The 19,758-nt window shown below is 34.2% G+C and overlaps 1 protein-coding gene across 4 annotated transcripts in view; it reads left to right on the forward strand.

The window, feature by feature from the left end:
* The window catches only part of BMPR1B (bone morphogenetic protein receptor type 1B), a 416,951-nt gene that overhangs the window by 333,000 nt on the left and 64,193 nt on the right, over positions 1-19,758 (forward strand). Inside the window, exon 1 of one of the 4 annotated variants that reach the window (XM_010385584.2) lies at positions 18,388-18,522. The exons of the other annotated variants lie outside the window; for them this stretch is intronic. The gene's annotated coding sequence lies outside the window, so the exon portion shown is untranslated. Of the gene's footprint in view, positions 1-18,387; positions 18,523-19,758 lie in introns of those variants that run through there. 4 annotated transcript variants of the gene reach the window in all.

Below are 19,758 nucleotides of genomic sequence, written 5' to 3' on the forward strand. Positions count from 1 at the left end.
AGGCCCACCCACAGTAGGGAGAGCAATCTGCTTTACCCAGTCTATAGATTTCAATGTTAATCTCATCCAAAGACACCCTCACTTACATAAACACTCAGAATAATGTTTGAGCAAATACGTGGGCACCTTATGTCCCAGTCAAGTTGATGCACATAGTTAACCATCACAATAACCAATTTTAAATTCATTCACATTTATTCAGTCAGGAAGCATCTTAGGCTTAGCTCTATGCAAGAAGGTCAGACATTTTGGTTATTCTAATGAAGTAGAAGACACGTGTCAGGTAACACTTAATAGAAACCAGAATAAAGTTTAATAAAATGAGGAAAACTACAAGTCTTAAGTAGTTGTATTCTTCACTATGGTATTTTTAATGTATATTGAAACTAACTATATGGGATTAAAATTCAGTTTCTTACTCTGAACTTTAAATTATTAAACAGCCATTAAGGAAACTATATACTTGTGTTTTAGTTTTATCCTTTTTACATTTTGTTTAGATCACCATACGTGTTCATTTGGAAGGTGGTAGAATAATTATAAAGTAATAAATACAGTGAAGAAGCAAAACAAATCATTAATCTTTTGTAATTAAAAATTTTTAAAAATTAAAATGATTTAAGTATTCTGAATTTGGTTCATATTGGAAATTACAGAAGTAGGAGTCTATTAAAGAAGCATACACATTTTCTTGAGTTAATATTCATCTTCTGTTTTCTTCAAACTTGACCAATATGATATATCTCTTGCTTTTGGTTACATGATAGTGACAAGGAAGCTACTTCACAGTTGAGAGTCTTTTATGAAGGTATCTTTCTAAAAACCTATTTGTTTATGTTTCTTGGCTGGGGAAACAAAAGTTCTAAGAGATAAGGGAGAAAATCATTGCTACAAATAGCAAACATAGTTTTCCCTCTTTTACAGATTTCTTTTTCAGCAGTGAATTAGAAGTGGTGGGCTTCGGAGAGATTTGTTCTTAGTAAGTTAATATTTGACTTGCCAAGCCATTTGGGAACACAGAATTGCCGTGATATCTTCTGGGCATCTCCCTGGTTTTGGCAACAAGGAAATATTCAAGGCTGTGACTTCATGAAGAGAAGTTTATCTGTGTGATATTATCCTGACTGCTATGTAGGATTGATGTAAAATGCAACATTTTGGTGAATATTTTCTTTGAAGACACAAATTCAGTGTGAAAACCCTTTTTTATGAAAAAGGTTTATGGCACTTTCATAGTAGCAGAGCTTGTCTTGTTGATTTAGATCAAAATCATTTCCTCCCAACATCATAACCATTTTACTGTTCAGTGGTGCAGAAGGCATTATAAAGAGTTAGTGAATTGTTTTGGATCCTTCAGAATTAGATGAGGGACTGAAAAGAAGAAAATATCACCAACAGAGATGATACTCTGGATAACTTCTTCTTAAGGAAAAAAAAAATATTTCCATACTGAGAATTTAAGTGTTCTAATGATTTGAGCCTTTCAATAAACGTCTAATACAAAACCAGATGTTTACAGTTCCACTTAGTCTCTCTTCATGCCTTCTCCACTTTGAAGTCTTACTGTTTTCTCTCTCAGCTTTTAGGAATGGGAAACAGGACTTCTCTTAATGTCTAATGAATATTTATGAAATCCTTTGACAATTAAGGGCTCATTAAAATTCACTTTAAAAGAAAGATAAAAACACTTTTAAGACCAAAGCACAGAAACTCACATCTTTCTTTCCTCATTGTGAATTGTCAAGAGAAACACTCTACAAATGAATTAAGTGTCTCCTAAAAGTGATTCTAGGTAGAAGTTTGAATAATATAGATATATTTTATTATTATATGATGACTTTAATTTTGTATTGACTTTTGGCTTGGTAAGTGTTTTTTTTTTTTCTGAAGATACTTGGAAATCCTGTTTTCATATGGCATATCATAATGCTTAGATAAGGCTTTGGAGTCACTTTTTGTATTTAAATCTCAATTTTAGCTCTTTCTTAGCTCTGCGACTTTGAGCAAGTTCTTAGTGCCTCAGTTTCTGTATTGCAATATGGAAAAGATAATACTACACATTCCACAGGCTCGTTGGAACAAGCAACTGAAAAATACTTAGAATAGTGCCTGGAACGCTGGTTTTCTCTGCCTTGAGAAATCTTTCCTTTCAGTTCACACGCTTTGGCCCTGCTAGAGCCACTTGGAAAGGCCTTTGTTTTCTCCTTACTCAGGGTGGAGGGGTGTACAGGAATAGTTAATGAACTCTCACTCTTGATGGGTAGCATTGTAGTTTTCTTCATTTTCATTTTTTATCATTGTCTTTTCTCTGAAGACCCCAAGGCCCTATCCTACCACTTCCAGCTACCTTGGACTGCAGCTGTTCTCCTGGTTCTAATATTATGCAAATAATATAAGGATGCCTAAATGTATATATTCAGTCACTTTCAAAAGCACCTTCTTTTATGAATGAAAAATTACTAAAGTAAACAAAGTACTTTGAAGCTAGAGTAGTTATGCTGTTTTTGCTGCTACTCTAGGTAAATCACTGTTATTTAGTAATGGAAATTTAAAAAATCCTGGACCTGAGTTTGGTAATGGAAATTAAAAAATACCTGGACCTGAAATCAGATAGAAAAGGTAGAAAAGTTACACGCCTGTGCATGATTATTTTAAATATGAAATAGAGGTATGTTTTGGGATGAGCAAAGAAGTAAAGCATCCATCTGCATATTTATTTTTTCATGAGGCTTAACATTTGCAGAAGTAGGCACTGACCTGGAAACCAAAAATTTGTAGTCTTGTTGGTAAATGTATTCCTCTAAAGAACGTCCCACTTATTCTTAAGTCATTTACCATCCTACTTTACACACTGTAGGTCATAAGATTAAATGTGTCTTTCTAAAGTGCTGATAGCTATTATTTAACTCAAACCTTATCTTTAAGACAAGCCTCATAAATTTAATAATAATTAGGCATAGTTTCCACTGGAAGTTTTACTGTTTTCACCATCTGTTCTTCTCAGAGTCTGTATAGAAGGTATTGGATCTGTTTCACAGTAACTTAGTAAACATTCGCTTCTAATAATTATTTTCCACTGGAAAGTGATTGCTCTACTTAAGATTTTTAGGCATTTAATAGTGAATCTATCATTAGTCTGTTTTTTAGATGCATGATAGCAGTACTTTATTTTTACATGTTGTATGTAGATGATATATTAATAGTATTAGTAGTATGATACTAATGAAAGATAAGAATATAATCCTGTGTCATTTAATAGCCATTGTGTACTTGAGTGTTTATAGCCAGTTTTGATTGTTGTTTAACTTGCCTTTATAATTCTTACCCATATAGTCCTCAGTTTGGAGTAGAAAGACTTTATAGAACACGGTCAATTATTTCCATGCTTCCAAGTAGGCACTCAGATACAGTGGTACTATTTGGCCTACTTTTTGGTTTATATTACTGTAAGGCTTCTGTCTCTCAGCTCAGTAGCTCCATAGCTTTCTTTCCCTTCCATCCAGCCACTCTCACAAGCCTGATGTCCATTCTTTCTTTTTCTAGTTGGACTGAAGGATCAGACTTGTTAATTTGTCTAGTGCAAAGAGAGGAAGAAGAGAAGACCCAGGTACTGAACTATGAATATCCTGTAACTATAAAACAAGGCATATTTTTTGTGTAAATAGTAAAATGCACAGAAGGCATTTCAAAAATAGTTTCTAAATTGTATGCAGAAATGGAAGTGTTCAGTTAATAGGCTTATCTCTTCCCAAGAGTCCTAGCTTGACTTACAACCCTCATTTCACTGTTTATATAGTAAAATTTTAGGATGAACTGATGCTTTGATTGGAGGGACGAGCTTAATTTGTGCTCTGCAGAAATCCATTCCAACTTTATTAGTAGTATACTTGAGATTGGTCTTATGCTATAGTTAGCTTGTCTTTTTTAGTTCATTATAATAACATATATATTTGCTAATGTAAAACTACTATGAAAAGTTATAATCTAGTCTTTTAAAATATTTTATACTTAAAAATTTAAATGTCTTCAAAAATTTGCAAGACTAAAAATCAGAGTTGGATGCGTATGTGAGCCAGTTAGCATCAAACAATGAAGTTCTTTGAAGATTGTAGCTAATAGTAGTATACAAATTGCTCACACTTATATGAGGCAAACTGTTCTAGGTACTAAAAGCATTTTACATATATAAGTATTATTATCATCTTCATTTTACAAATGAGGAAATGAAAGTTCATGGAGGTTAAGTAAATTGTCTGAGGTCACACAGCTAATTATCCAAGTAATCAGTAAGGTGACTCATGTAAATAAATTATGCTACTTGCAATAAGAGGGAGATAGTTGGTAGGCCACAACATGTGTATGCAGCTAAGGTAGAGTAAAATATATAACACAGTAAAGTTCTGTGGAAACATCAAAAAAGAAACACAATCAGAATTATAAGCAAAAACATGGGAATACAAAAACCATGGTACATCTAATTAGAATAAGGTATGCATAGGGAGCAGACTATGGTAGAAGATGAAACTGGAATGCAAGGTTGAATCAGTTCATGAAGAACATTGAATGCCTTCCTAAGAAACTTAGAACTGTTAGAGATTTTTATTTGCTTTACTTTATTCGCTTTACAAGCATATGCACATGTGTTGTTATCTTTAGAAGGCAGCAGTGCAAACACTAGATGAAAGAACTGGGAAGGAGATGAGAGTATTACAGTAACATTGGTTAGTGACAGGTATAACAGCAGGAGAAAGGAAGGACTCCAGCCAATAGCTTGTGTTTTGTGGTAAGGGAACGCAGAAGACATAGGAAAATCTATCCTTCCTACTGGGAAAAAGAGAAATCAAATGTACATACGCCTGCTGATGGTGATGTAGTATTATTACTATTATGGAGTGATTTGGTAAAGCAGTAATGTGGAGTAGTGAGCATCTTAGCTCCACCTTAAGACCATATAGGCCTCAGTCATTTAGACAAATGGGAATACTTGTGTCTATTTTGCCAGGCTCCGTTAAGAGTTATATGAAAACACATGAAAGCTGTTAGAACAGTTTTCACCTGATGTAGGCGCTCAGTAGTTTTCCTTCTTTCATTGATGGATTATTTCAGGAATCGTTATTTACTTGCTTGAGGCATACCAAGCACAAAGCACACAAGCACTTTGCTAATGGTTTGTTGACAAACCACTTTCTACATAGAATTTTTAGATTGTCTTTATAAATTTTAAAGTGAATGTGATGTTTCCTATATATTATCTTCCTATTAAAAGATGGTAAATTAGAATTTAGTAAAGTTTTGTAACTGGCTTTACATGATTCTATATTATGGAAGAGCTGAGGTAAATGATTAAATGTATGCCAGTTTTAAAACCTAGTTAACACTCTGTGAAAACATTATAGAATGTATGTGTGTCTGAATCTGTTTAACATACACATATATATTCATGTAAGTATCTTGCAAAATACAAGATGTAATGCAAATATAAAATAGTGTTTAAAATATAGCTAATATCATCTAGCTTTGGGAATAGCTTATAAAGTGAATTGAATATGGCACACACAGCATACCATTTTAAGATACATCTATGTAGTGCTTGGAAACCAGGCTGATATCATGCACTAAGCAGCTGTAAATATGAGTCAGTAACATGGGTATGCTTCACATAGTATGTACTGTTCTCCAGTTTGGTTCTTTATGCAGTGACAGAGATACGTATCAGTATCAGCAGGAACCATGACTGTGGAATTTCCACATTATTGTCTTCTACGTAGTGAAATGATGCAACAAAGTAGAAAGTGACTTCAATTAGCTAAAATTTTAAAATATGAATTAGTACCAGTAGGTATTATTACCAGTGATAAATACTTGGAGGTCATCTATCACACTCTAGGAAGTAGTCTTGTGTGTGTATATTTTTAACTGGTACATATTTTTAAATTGGTTCTAAATTCTGGTAGTGGCTTTATCTATATGCAGTTGCAGTGAAACCTACATTCTTTTTATTGACCAGTTTTAAGTCATGGATTTCTGATAAATGAATAGAACTAGCATTTATTGGTCATTTACTGTATCTCAGGCACTGGGCTCTGTACTAAGTGCTTTATATCATACTTCATTTAATTTCAACAACAGCCATGTGAGAAGTAAACATTATTACCCCTGTTTACAAGATGAAGAAGTTGAAGTCTAGGGAAACTAATGAATTTGCTCAAAGCCATACAGCTAATTAGTCTAGCCCATGCACTTTCTTCTGTAAGGTAGTGTCAAGGTTACATTGGTACTAGATACTGTGTTCAGAACCTTCTCATACCCATGTTCCCCTGTTTCACTCCTTATTTATCTATAACATAATTTAAATGAAATGGCTCTGTCAAAACCTGTATTTCTTTCTTTTTTTCCTTACTATTTTTGAGACAGAGTCTTGCTCTGTTACCCAGGCTGGAGTGCAGTGGCGCAATCACAGCTCACTGCAGCCTCAGCCTCCTGGGCTCCAGCGATCTTCCCATTTTAGCCTCCAGGGTAGCTGGGACCACAGGCGCACACCACCACACCTGGCTAATTTTTGTACTTTTTTGTAGAGACAGGGATTCACCATGTTGCCCAGGCTAGTCTAGAGCCTCTGAACTCAAGTAATCTATCTGCCTTGGCATCCCAAAGTGCTGGGATTACAGGCCTGAGCCACTGTGCCCAACTAAATTTTTGAAGACATTTAAATTTTAAGTATAAAATACTTTTAAAGACTGTATTTCTTGGGTTTGAAAATTGTATGTCAGAAGGAAGGGGAAATGTAAGAAAAACCCAGCTGCATTTTCCCCTTTCATTTTCAATTTCAGAAAGCAGAAATTTTACCAAATGACAATCACAATAGAAAATACACACAACTGAGATAGGACAGAATCATAAATGTATAAGAGGTAATGGTGTTTGTTCCTTTTGTCTTATTAGATGATCCATGAGGCCTTCACAATAGGGAAGTTGTTCTACGTACCTCAAGAAAACTTTATCATGTGCCTGCCAGGTGCCTGACATGATTCTAGATGCTGAGGACATAGTAGTTAGCCAAAGGGATATAACTCTTGCTGTCATGCTGTTTATATTCTTATTTGGATATTCTAAATATTTCATGTAGAATGTGAAATAATACCATATTTAAGATATCACATAAGAAAGATACTTTGAGAACTTCTGTAATAATTTCAGGTAGGAAAAGAAGGTCTCCTTAGTGTATCTCATCTTTCAGACCTTTATATGTAATAACATGATTTTTCCTAATTTAGAATGAACAATTTTCTCCAGCAGGTAAGAAAAACTGACTGTGTTTGGAAATCAAGACCTAAGTTCAAATCAAGACATAAACAAACATAAAGTTAGGGAAAAGTTTGTCTCTCTCTATATATAATCAGTTCTTCAGTGTTCAGGTGTGAAATGAAAAAAAAAATGCAGAAGAAACAAAATTCTGCCTGTGATATCCTATAACCCAAAACAGGCAAAAATAGGCAAATCAAGGCAACCCAAATAGGCAAACAAAAAGCAAAAATCAACGAAGACTGATTTGTTCCACATTTGAGAAACTTTTTCTTTTTTAAATTACTTTTCTGAGAATGTGAACTTTCTGTATATGCTTATTTACTCCCATATTAATGATTCATTTCTTCTTTTCCCAAGTATTTCCCAATACTTCATAACTGGCTGAAGCTAAGAGGTGCTAGGTTAAAAAATTAAGACTCAGGAACTTAATTGTGGCACTTACAAATAAAAACATTTAAAGTACAAATGAACAGCTCTGTTTAGATCTCAAGAGTTTCAGAAATTACATGTTTTCTTAATTCTTTTATTTTTAAAACAAATCACCTCTTATACTCACTCTGTTCTTTTCCATCACGGTAAAAATGCCTTAGCTTATCTTAAAATATTTTATGTATGTGTGTATGATAAAGTCTTGCTCTGTCACTCAGGAGGGAGTGCAGTAGTATGATCTCGGCTCACTGCAACCTCCACTTCCTGGGTTCAAGCGATTCACCTCCCTCAGCCTCCTGAGTAGCTGGGATTACAGGTGCCCACAACCACACCCAGCTAATTTTTGTATTCTTAGAAGAGATGGGGTTTCACCGTGTTGGCCAGGCTGGACTCAAACTCCTGACGTCAAGTGATCCACCAATCTTGGCCTCCTAAAGTGCTGGGATTACAGGCATGAGCCACCACACCTGGCCTAAAATATTTATAAATTTTCTCTGTAGTGCTAATGACTGGTGATTGGTCATCTGTTGTGTCAGTTTTCAAAGTATGATTTGCCAACATAGTAATATTAACGTGTTTTATTAACATTTGCACGGATAATAGGTAATAATGGATAGAACCTTAGCACAAATCGAAGCAGGAACCAAACTATACTTGTATTCTTCACTCCAATATGCTCACAGTGAAAACAACCAACCAACCAAAAAAAAAAAACAAAAGGAAGCTTCATTTCAGAATATACTTAATGAAACAATAAAATGATTAATTTTATTAAATCTCAACCTCTCTGTAAATATCTTTTTAATATTCTGTGTGACAAAATGTAAAGTATGTGTAATTTTTCAGCAACTGAGAATCATTCGTTGTTGATATGGTTTGACTATGTCCCCACCCAAATCTCATCTCAAAATGTACTTCCCATAATCCCCGCATCATGAGAAGGACCTAGTAGGAGGTAATTGAATAATAGGGGCAGTGATGTTCATGCTGTTCTTGTGATAGTGAGTTCTCATGAGATCTGATGATTTTATAAGGGGCTTTTCTGTCTTTTGCTCGGCACTTCTCCTTGCTGCTGCCATGTGAAGACGGACGTGTTTGCTTCCCTTTCCACCATGATTGTAAGTTTTCTGAGGCCTCCTCAGCTATGCTCAACTGTGAGTCAGTTAAACCTCTTTCCTTTATAAATTACCCAGTCTCGGGTATGTCTTTATTAGCAGCGTGAGAACGGACTACTACAGGTGTCTTGAGATTTACTTCATGAAACAAAATTTTTACTAGAAACAATGACTGACAGAAAAACTATGGTTATTCAGACTTGGGTATTTGCAGACATATTCTCAAAAATGAATGAATTGAGCCTGCCAGTTCAAGGAAAACAGTTGACAGTATTTATTGCTAATGATAAAACTCAAACTTCCAAGCAAAAGTTAGGATTTTGTGACGCTTGTATCCACATAACTGATCTGCATAACTGAGTGGATCAAACATTTTTTTCCCAGATGGCCAGTGCCTATTGTTTCATATTCATGCATAGGTAAAAGATCAGTTTAGAATACAAGATGGACAGTAGGTTTTAATTTGTCAGAATATGAAAATTTCATTGATAGGGTTTTAGAGCCTGTATTGTAAGTTTTAAGAAACTCCGTTGTTCAGTTTTAGTGTATATTAAAGAATAACCACTCATATGAAAAGGCTATTAAAATAGCCTCCTTTCTAACTGCATATCTGTGTGGGACCAATTATTCTTAATATGTGAATCACAACAACATGTTGTAACAGATTGAGTGCAAAAGCAAACATCCAGTTTCTTCTATTAAATTAGACATTAAAGAGATTTGCAAAAATGTAGAGCAATGCCACTGTTTTCTTGAAAATACGTTTAAATATAATGAATTTATTATTTTTAAAATGAATTACACATTTTTTTAACTGTTCAGTTTTTTTTTTTAACATAGTAAATACTGAAAACTGTATCCAGATACATAGAAAATTTGGTATCCTCAGTCATTTTTAACAATGTAAAAGGGTCCCAAGAAGAAAATATTTGAGAACTGCTGTCTAGAGGAATCACTGCTTTTAAAAGTCTCGGAGCGCAGAGCTTTACTTCTACTTTGTCTGCTGCTCAGTAGTTTGTACTCAGGCTAATAACCTCTTCCAGCTCTAGTCCCCTCATCATTTGTAAAATGAGAGGAGTAACACGTGGCAGAGTATTTTGAGGACTACATTAAACAAGATTTATAAACCTGTAATAGGGGATAGATAAATGATTACATCTCATTTAATCTCCCAAACTCCGTGAAGTGTAAGCATTGTTACTGTGAAGTGTTTGAGACCAAAGGAAATTAAGAACTTGCTTAAGGTCACAGACTAGTAAATGGCAGTCAGATCTGGAATCCTTGTTTTATTCATGGAATATTCAGTACCCTTTTTTCATGCTACAGATTTGAAAAAAGAGTACATGTAAGCAAGGTAGAAATTACATAGAATCACAATATGTTTGAAGTACAAGAGAGGTTAGAGAATTTATCTTCCTACAACCTCATTTTGTTGATAAGGTAACTCAGGGCACGCAGGTACAACAGTGTGACCCCTAACTTGCTTTGAAGCTGGCAGTATTTTTAACATTATCATCTCATTCTGTTAAGCATTCTTCTTTTTTATTTTTTGCTTGACCACACCAAAAGAATTCAAACCTCTTTGGCAAGAACTGTCCTTATCTGTTCCACAAAGATGCCAATGATAACAAAAACAGATTATAAAGAAACAAAGATTATGGTGAATATAATCATGGTAAATAACTATAATCTTCTACAGCTACAGGCTGATTTTTGTTGTAGAAGCGAAAAGAAAAATTTACAATGTTTTTCAAACCTTAGAAGCTCAAGAGTTAGAAGTTTAACTGAAGTGATGAGAAAAGGGAGTGTGTGTGTTAGAGGGGAAAGGGAGAGACCTACTACTGTAATAAAAAAGTGAAAGGAACTGGAAATATTTGGAACAGGAAAGTGCTCATGATATTCAGGGTCAGATAACTCATCTCCTCAGAGCAGCCTAGTAAGATTTCAGGATAACACACTATTTTTTGGTGGTTCTTGGTATTATACTATGCATGCAGATGCTTCACCTTCAACCCAAAGATACCTTATGGAGGATGGAATTAAGGGTTTGGTTCACCACTGTATAACCACTCCATAAGGCATATCTCTTTTTTGTGTGTTTCTTCAGAATTTCTTCCCATTTTACTATTACTAAGTAGAATTAAAAACATAATCACTTGAGATAATGGTGCAGTATTAAACTATATTTTTATGTAATTAAATATATTTTGTATATAATAAGCTCAAAGGAAATGCAGATTATTTTCAGATTAGTCTGTGATTAGTTTAATTTTGGAAATTCACAACTATTCACTTTTGGCTGTATGTCCTCACATTTTCTCCTTTCTCTAATATACTGAAGTCTTGTTTCAGTCCTTTCAAATCCATAAGTAAAGTCACTAATATAAACTCATAAATAATTTTATATGTATGTAATATTCCCTAAATATGTAAAATTAGATATGTAAATATGTAAAATCTACCTGAAATTAGATTAAATCAGTGACATTTATACATATATTTATATCTAATTTATAAGATATATATCTTTATATACAGATATATAGATTTATATATAATAAAAATATTTATATATTTTATATAAATTCAGTACTCTACGTATGTACATGATCTATACATATCTTTATAAATATGTATTTACACATATGTGTGTCTATATACATATATACATATGTGTCAGTGTGTGTGTATATATGTGTATATGTGTATATATACATATTTTTTTCCGTGTAAATGATTTTCTATGTTTGTGGTCAGGGTAGGTTCAGATTTATTTTTATCCCTCTGTAATCTTAGGCAATGGGAGGTTAGATGTCCTTTTCCCAAATTTTGTTTTAGGTAAGGGTAACGTTGGAAGTGGTTAGAGGAAGGCAATCCCTATGCGGAGCATTACTACATTACAGTGTTGACTCAGGGACACTTCCCTTACACTAAATTCCTAATCTAGGCAGGTATATTTGTCTGAGTCTTTTCCATAATCTAATTCATTCACTCAGTATTACCTTAACAAGTGTATCATAAGAACCTGTGTTTACTACCTGAGTCTTACTTGGTGAATCATCACTGTGCTGGTTTTTAACCAAGACATTGGGGAGATTTCTGAGTCAGTAGCATAGCTAGAGCTAGAAATCATGATTCCTACACCTGCTTGGAGTCTAGTTATCCTGTTATATGTGTGAGTTGGCCTATTGAAAGAGCTGGTGCCTGGTTTCATGTTTTGTGTGTAAGTTTTTACATTTTGACATGAAGGCCTAAGCACAGGCATCTCAGGTTTTCCTCTCAGAATTCTCATCCTCTTTCTTCCCCATACACTCAGTTTCTCTTTGTTGTAAAACCCTTCTTTAGCCAGGCTTGTCTAGTTTGGGAAAACGACTCTTTGATCATAACCGAAGAAGGAATGTATCAAAGCAAACCATCCTCTGTGAGAGGGACTGTGGCCATGGCTGTACACCTGGGTGTGTGAGAAGAAATGGGATCCAGCAGACCAATGGCAGGTCGCTCCCCTGAGACAGCAAGCAAGAATGAAAGACAGTTTGCAAACAGGAGTTGCTTGTGAAGTCGAGAGAGGCAAACAGGAACATTTCACACCTGCTATTTCCTGTCCTCTCAGTGTGTGCAGGAGGGAAGAAAGGAGACATCTGGGTCTCAAAGAATATCAAAGTTTTTGAGAAATCAAGAAGGAGGCAGAAAAGAATCTTAGATAAAAAAGACATTCTGCACATACACTCAAGTAGAGAGACACTTGCACCATTCCCTGCCCCTCAACTTGTTTTCCCCATGCATTGTGGAATGTTAATAATGAAGGCCTCTGGGTTTGCTGCTTGTGAGGAGGAAAGTAATGCTGGGAAACTTGATATATGTAAATAGAAAATATATAAGCAAAGTTATCAGCCAGTCTTGATGTTGCAGCGGAAGCTGAGAGTGCCGTGGTATATCCTGTTTTGTGCATTAGCTTTTTCTGGGGCATGAGCATTCAGGCATTTTATGAAGAACTTAGAAAAAGGGAAAAATGTTTTGAAGTTTTATATTTTTGATCATTAGCTGGAAGGTTTGTCCAGTAGTAAGTTACTTGTGAGGTTTATAAAATATTAGGAACATTTGGCAAGAAGAGATGGGTTTTATGGGAATAATTTGTTTCCTGTTGACCCTCACTGTGGACGTATTTGTGTGTACCTGTGTGTGTGTAAAAAGGAGGGTTTATAGAAATACAAAATATTTTGAATGAATATGAACTTGATTGACAATGAATTTTAAAGGTATAAACTGATATGATTATTCTGAATCATTAATAAACATATTCATAAAGCTATGACTATTAGGTCATTTTACTGGTGGAAAGGTTTTTCTAATCTTGATTGGAGTCATTTGATGGCAAGAATCCTTTCTTGTCACTATTTTTTAAAAATTAAGAACATGTCATGTTTGTTGCTGTTTGTGTCTAATAGAGGTTTTAAATGACAAATACAATTTTTAGCTTGAACACTGGTAATTTCAGATATGAAAGTACTATTGCCATCTTTCTGTGCCGGGCTTGTTACACAGCAGTCAAAATATGTAATGGTTTTCTTAAGACCAGTACCCATTAATGCGAACCAGTATTCTTAAGCATTTGTTACTGATAACCTAACATTTAATTGCTTGTGGGTTGTCATAGTTTTCATGACATGACAAAAACTTACATGTGTTGATATTGAATATTTTATTGTTGTTCAACCTGTTGTCAGTGAAATAGAGAAGAGAAGATGCTATTGGAGAAAACATTAAAGGTTTACTAAGAAGTGGCAGTGAATTTGATGTTAGTAGAGGTCATGCCTTTGAACAGTACTGCTAAAGAATAGATCTAATGAGATTTGGGATGTTTTAAAAAGTTAGTCAGCATTAGTGTAATATTCCTTCAGGGAGCATTTGTAATGCCCACAAGAATGTGTCCTTAGAGAGATCAGATTCCAGGCTGGCCTTTATTTGCTTTCAGTAGTTGACATAACACACACCTGTGTGTTCTCTTCGCTAACCTCAAAATTGTTTTGAAAAGCTTCTGACATTTGGAAGCATGAAAGAGAGAGGATTTTGATTTGTTTTCTGGCAAGTAGGAAAAATAAATTCTAAATGCTGTGTTTTACCCATATATAGTCCTTGCAGTAAAAGCCTTGGTGTGTCTCACCTTCTTTTTTTTTTTTTTGTTTTTGAAACGGAGTCTCACTCTGTCGCCCAGGCTGGAGTGGCACAATTTTGGCTCACTGCAGCCTCCGCCTCCAGGCTCAAGTGATTCTCCTGCCTCATCCTCTCTAGTAGCTGGGATTACAGATGTGTGCCACCACACCTGGCTAATTTTTGTATTTTTAGTAGAGACAGGGTTTGGCCATGTTGGCCAGGCTGGTCCCGAACTTTGTCTCATGTCCTTCTAATCAGTTGTGGAATAAAGCCTCTGTGGTTCCATGATAGATTATATTTAATTATATAGTGTTTTCCTTGAAGCATTTTAACATGCTAGAGATAGACATGTGTGTGTATGTGTGTGTGTGTGTGTGTGTGTGTGTGTGTGTGTACATGTGTATGTGTTTATAGTTAGATGTAGAATAGCACTTGTGTTTTCTTCTTGAAGGGAGTCATTTAGAAATTATCTCTCGGCCGGGGGGTGCAGTGGCTCACACCCATAATCCCTGAACTTTGGGAGGCCAAGGCAGGTGAATTGCTTGAGTCCAGGACTTCAAGACCAGCCTGGGCAACATGGAGAAACGCTGTCTCTACAAAAAATAGAAAACTTAGCCAGGTTTGGTAGTGGATGTCTGTAGTCCCAGCTACTTAGGGAAACCCTGTCTCAAATAAATAAATAAATAAATAAATAAAAAGAAATGATCTCTCCTGATAGTTTGTGTGTAGGAAAAGAAGTGATAAAACTCACCTAATTGAACTTCACCTTTTACATAGTGATAGATAAAGCTTTTCTTGATAGCATACATTGGCTCAGTCCCAGTAGTACCATAAATGCTGTTTCTTAAGAGAATGTCAAGTTTCAGTAAACTTTGAACTTCAAAGCAGTGTGCAATAACTTTGATAATCAAGCCGATCTTATAAAATGATATAAAAGATGTTATGTTTACAATTATAAAAATGTTGAATTTTCTGTTTTAACATCCCTGATGTCCCACATTGATTTTTATTGCATTCACAGATTTCTCTTTTCAAAAATAAGCTTCACATGGTTTGACATCAGCAGCTTATTTCTTGCAATCTGTTTAATTGAGACTTTTCTGCTGTTTATCCTAAAATGCAGATAAATGGCTTTCAGCACACTGTTTATAGTGTAATAGCTCCTGAAGTGAGTCAGCATTATCAGCTAGAGTCTCCATGTCATAACTAATGGTCTCTCTGCTTATACTTTCCTGCTAGTGAGGAGCCACTGAACTCCACAGAGGCAGGAGCCTTGCATAGTTGGGGGTGGGTAGATTGTTTTGATGGTGCCTTTTGGACAAGGCTTTTTTCCTCCTTTATTGGTGTGAAATGAGAAGAGAAATATGTCATTTTCATGATTTTAGCATGCTCGAAAGTGCCATGTTCTAAGCCTGGGGCAAAGAACTTTTAGGATGTAATGATCCTAGAGGGATTTGTTTTATTCCAGATTATCTGCTATTTCATAATAGCACAATTTCAATACTTTTCTCTTGAAGCTGTTTGACTAGCTGCTAGAGAATGGGAGCTACTAGGAAGTATTTGTATTACTACCAAATAGTTATTATGGGCTTAATAATAAAAGTGAGTATTGTTTGTTTCCCAAGAAAGAAAGAAACTAAAAAACTTCAATTGTTAACTAATTGTTTATCATAAATCAGGCCTATTCATTTTGAAAGGTCATTATGCTTTTTCTTTAGAGAAAAAAAAAAAAAAAACAACTATGAGACCCCTCGGGAAGATCGACAGACTTGACCATGAGAGTTAAAACTGACAAGTTTTGCCAACCTTTAATTATTTGCTGGGTTTTTACATAGAAGATAGAGGATTCTGTAGGTAAATACAGGGAATAGTTTTCATAACTGAAGTACCAATGAATACATTTTGGTAAAATATTTTGTTTGATCTCATTTGTTCTTTTAGAATGTGGAAAATTTTGACTGAAGTGGCCATTAAGATAGCCATGGTCCTTTGCCCCCATATTAGTATTATGATTGTTTGGGGTCACTTTTGTCATTTAAATACAATGTATTTATTTCTTAATTCTCTCTGATACTGAAATTTAAGATAATATATCCAATTTCTTCAAAATATTTCAAGGTGGAAAAACATAACACACACAAATACATCCACCTTATGTTGGTGTGGCTTAAAATGCAGAAATATCTGAAGATAGGGTTTGTGAATGGTAATTGTTTCTCATGTAGCATCCCAGATACAGGCTTTTTGTTGTTCTTTATTTGGTGGTGATTTGTTTATTGTGAGAGCCCGTATTGACAGTTATTTAAAAAAGGAGGAAGGAAACATTTTGACCTTAGAGTAGAATTTATGGGTAAGAACATTACTGGCATAAATGAGAAGATATGAATTCGATAAAAGAATATAAAGAAAGAAAATTTAAAGGTAAAATTAACAAGACTTTTAAAGACTGGGACCTCTGAGGTGTACTGGGTGTTATACAATTTAAAAAATAAGAATATAAAAGTGCTTTAGGAGAATGTTTTGAAAACTGAAGCCATTTGTTTATCCAAAGAGGGACAGCTTGAGCAGCATCAGGCCAGAATGTTCCTGTGTGTGCCATGTCCAGATTGAAGATAACACAATTATTATAATAACATAGTTTCAATTCAAATCTCTCCTCAGTGTTTCTGCCCAGAATTCAACAAGATTGTCCTTTGGCAGTCTTATTCCTGCAAATCAAAGCAAAGTAGATGGTGGTTCAGTATTTCAGCCTATTAATTTCAAGAAAAAAGATTTATCGTAAATTATCAAAACTATGAACTCTAGTCTTACACATATCCAGGTTGCAGTTCAACTGTCTTATTTTACTTTGGTTATAGACTAATGGAAGAGTTAGGGGAATACTAGTAAAACATCTTACAGCACACTTCCTGAATACCATTCTACTTTCAGTCGGCCTCAGGGTATTACTTGGAAATTGAAATGCAGTATTCTAACACAAGTGTTTGAATACGAGGGAAAACTATAAGATTTGTCAAATTCTATTGAGAGAAATGTTCTTATGTACACAGGAATTTTTTTTGACCCTATTGATTTTAATACATATCCTATGCATATTTTTTTCTAACAAAATTTTTAATACACTTTTTGGCTAGTAGGGAATTAGCATGTATACAGCAATAACAAAAATAACTTAAAATGTTTAACATGTTCTTTAATATATATATTTAAATTATAGTTACATTTTGTAAAAATTATATTTACATTTTGAATTGATGTATTTTCTTCATTTCAGCTCTTTTTGTAAAGGAACTTTTTTGGTTTGTTTTTGACCATCTGCTGTTAGGCAAGGGTGTCTGTTTTTTGGATAAGATTTTAGGTTATTTGTTTAAAGTGGCACAGACACTAGCTTGGAGGACATGTGATTTTATGTTTATCTATAGTATAAAAGGAAATAGAGTGAAACTTTTGGTGTGAGTGAGCAATCAGCAGACCTTTTATGACAAAAGAACAACAACAAAATTGACAACTTTTATGCCACACTCTCCAAATAGATTTTAAGGTTCATGAACATAGTGGCCATTTCTTCTTCAACTCTTTGAGCCCAAAGTGCTTATAGCACTTTGAAATATTTGTGTATGGTAAATATTTCTTAATATTTGTATATGATAAATATTTCTTAAATCAATTTGGACTTGTTAGTGGCTTTAAGTTGGCTCTAATAAATATTTCATTCTGTTTTAACCATATATGATGAATAGGATAGCTGTGTCTCAACTATAAATTTTATATCAAAATTTTTAATGAATCAAGTCAAATGATATGGTAGATTTAATAAAAAGATAGAAATAATGGCATTCATTTGGTCTTCAGTTTTCCAAACGTTTTGAAATTTTCCAAATTTTAAAAGGAATTTGACATTTAGTAAAGGTAAATCTCTTTAATGACAGATTTCTAAATGTTTGTGTAATTGAGATTCTCTTAAGATAAATTTAAGGTATTGCATATTGAAATAACGTTCTGATTGTCAAAAGATATTATAAAAATAGATTTCTAGATATTTAAATGATGAATTCTGGATATTTTTCTGCCTTGCATAGACTCAGAGGTAGCTTTTAACCATCTGGAAATGTTACATAACACACTGTGGTCAGTGACATTTTTTTCATTCTTTTTCCTTTTTCTTTTCTTTCTTTCTACTTTTTTTTGTTTGTTTGTTTTTGACTCCTGGGTTTCTTTTCTTTTTTACCTTTCCACTGTCATATGCCATGGGTCCTGAACATAGCTCATTGCTTGACCGGAATAATCTCTCTTGCCAGCTTATAATCAAAGGGAGTACTGAGAAAAACAGCTGAGCTGTATTAGGCAACCACAGTCTGGGCTGCATTTCTTAACTGCTGAATAACACATCACAGGTGCAGGATTAGTGCTGCCTACGGTGCTGGGCTTTTTAGTGGAAACCCCTAGCAATTCTGTGCCTCCTCCTCATGTCTCTCATCCCAGGGAGCCTGGCAACGATATATCAAGCGTACAGAAATCAAAAGTGAGTAGTGGGAGAAGCTTTATATCTCACGGAGACTGTTTTTTTTTTTTTTCCCTCCAAAAAATGTAAGCAAGATGAGTAAAGCCAATTCTGGCACAATAAAAGATGTTAGAACTTAGCCTTTCTTGGCATAGATGGTGAAATAGACTAATTCAAGGGGATCAAAAATTTTATCTAAAAAAATTACATGGCAAGAAAATACCATTTAACCGAACTCTTCTGATAGTGTTTAATTTAGGTTACTTTTAAATTAGTGATGTTCTTTATTAACTTTTGTGTTATGGGTGTTGGAGTGAGTGTGTGTTTGCCCCTACACATTTTCAACACTGTCAAGGTTAAAATCAAGTGTTGTGGTTGTATAAAGGTCTTGTGGTTTAATTTTTCATAGTTTTTGATGTTGTGAATTCTTTTACTATTAATGTATCAACTATACAATTCTAAATTCATAGATTATAAAGGTCTAGGTTTCTTTCTTGCAAATATGAGTTTTAAAAAATGCAAAATGATTTTTTAAAGTATAAATGTAATGATTTAGATGTCAGATCAAATGAATGTTTCAAAAGTATAGTTACTAAGATATTTATTTTTGACCAAGAAGGATATAAATTGTTTTAGCATGATAAAGTATACATTTGGAGAAGTGAGGCAAGTATGTCTTAGTAATTCGTATCATTTTTGATATCTATCTTAGAAAATTTTTCTGTGTCGCACAATAGATAAGTGTAAAAGCACATGGATGGCACTGCAGAGTTTAAACAGTTTTCTTTGGTTTCCAGTTTGTTCTCTTAAAACTATGATGGCTTTCTCATGTTTACATTGCATTCTTATTCATTTTATTGCTGGTGATCATTATTCCATATTGTTTCACCAGAGATAGACCTTTAAACTCATTGATGGTGATAATAGTCAATAATAGTGTTTAGCTTAAAATATATATCCTATATTTTATACCTCAAATATTTAAACATTTGAACTAGCAATATATTTGAATATTTTTGTCAGTAATAACTAAGATTACCTTTAACAGTTATCCTATTAGAGGATACAGTAAGGATTAGAAGCAGACAGGTTCTAAATGCTTTCCAGGTTTTTTCTTTGGGGAAAAAGAATAGCACAAACACGGTGATTTGGTTTCTGGTTTGTCTGGCTTCATTGTCACTTCCCTTCTTTACATATATGAATCTATAAAATAGTTTTATACACTAGGCTGTCTTGGGAGTGCTTTGCAAAGCTGCA

The sequence above is a fragment of the Rhinopithecus roxellana genome, chromosome 2, assembly GCF_007565055.1.
Source record: "Rhinopithecus roxellana isolate Shanxi Qingling chromosome 2, ASM756505v1, whole genome shotgun sequence".
Taxonomy (NCBI): Eukaryota; Metazoa; Chordata; class Mammalia; order Primates; family Cercopithecidae; genus Rhinopithecus; species Rhinopithecus roxellana.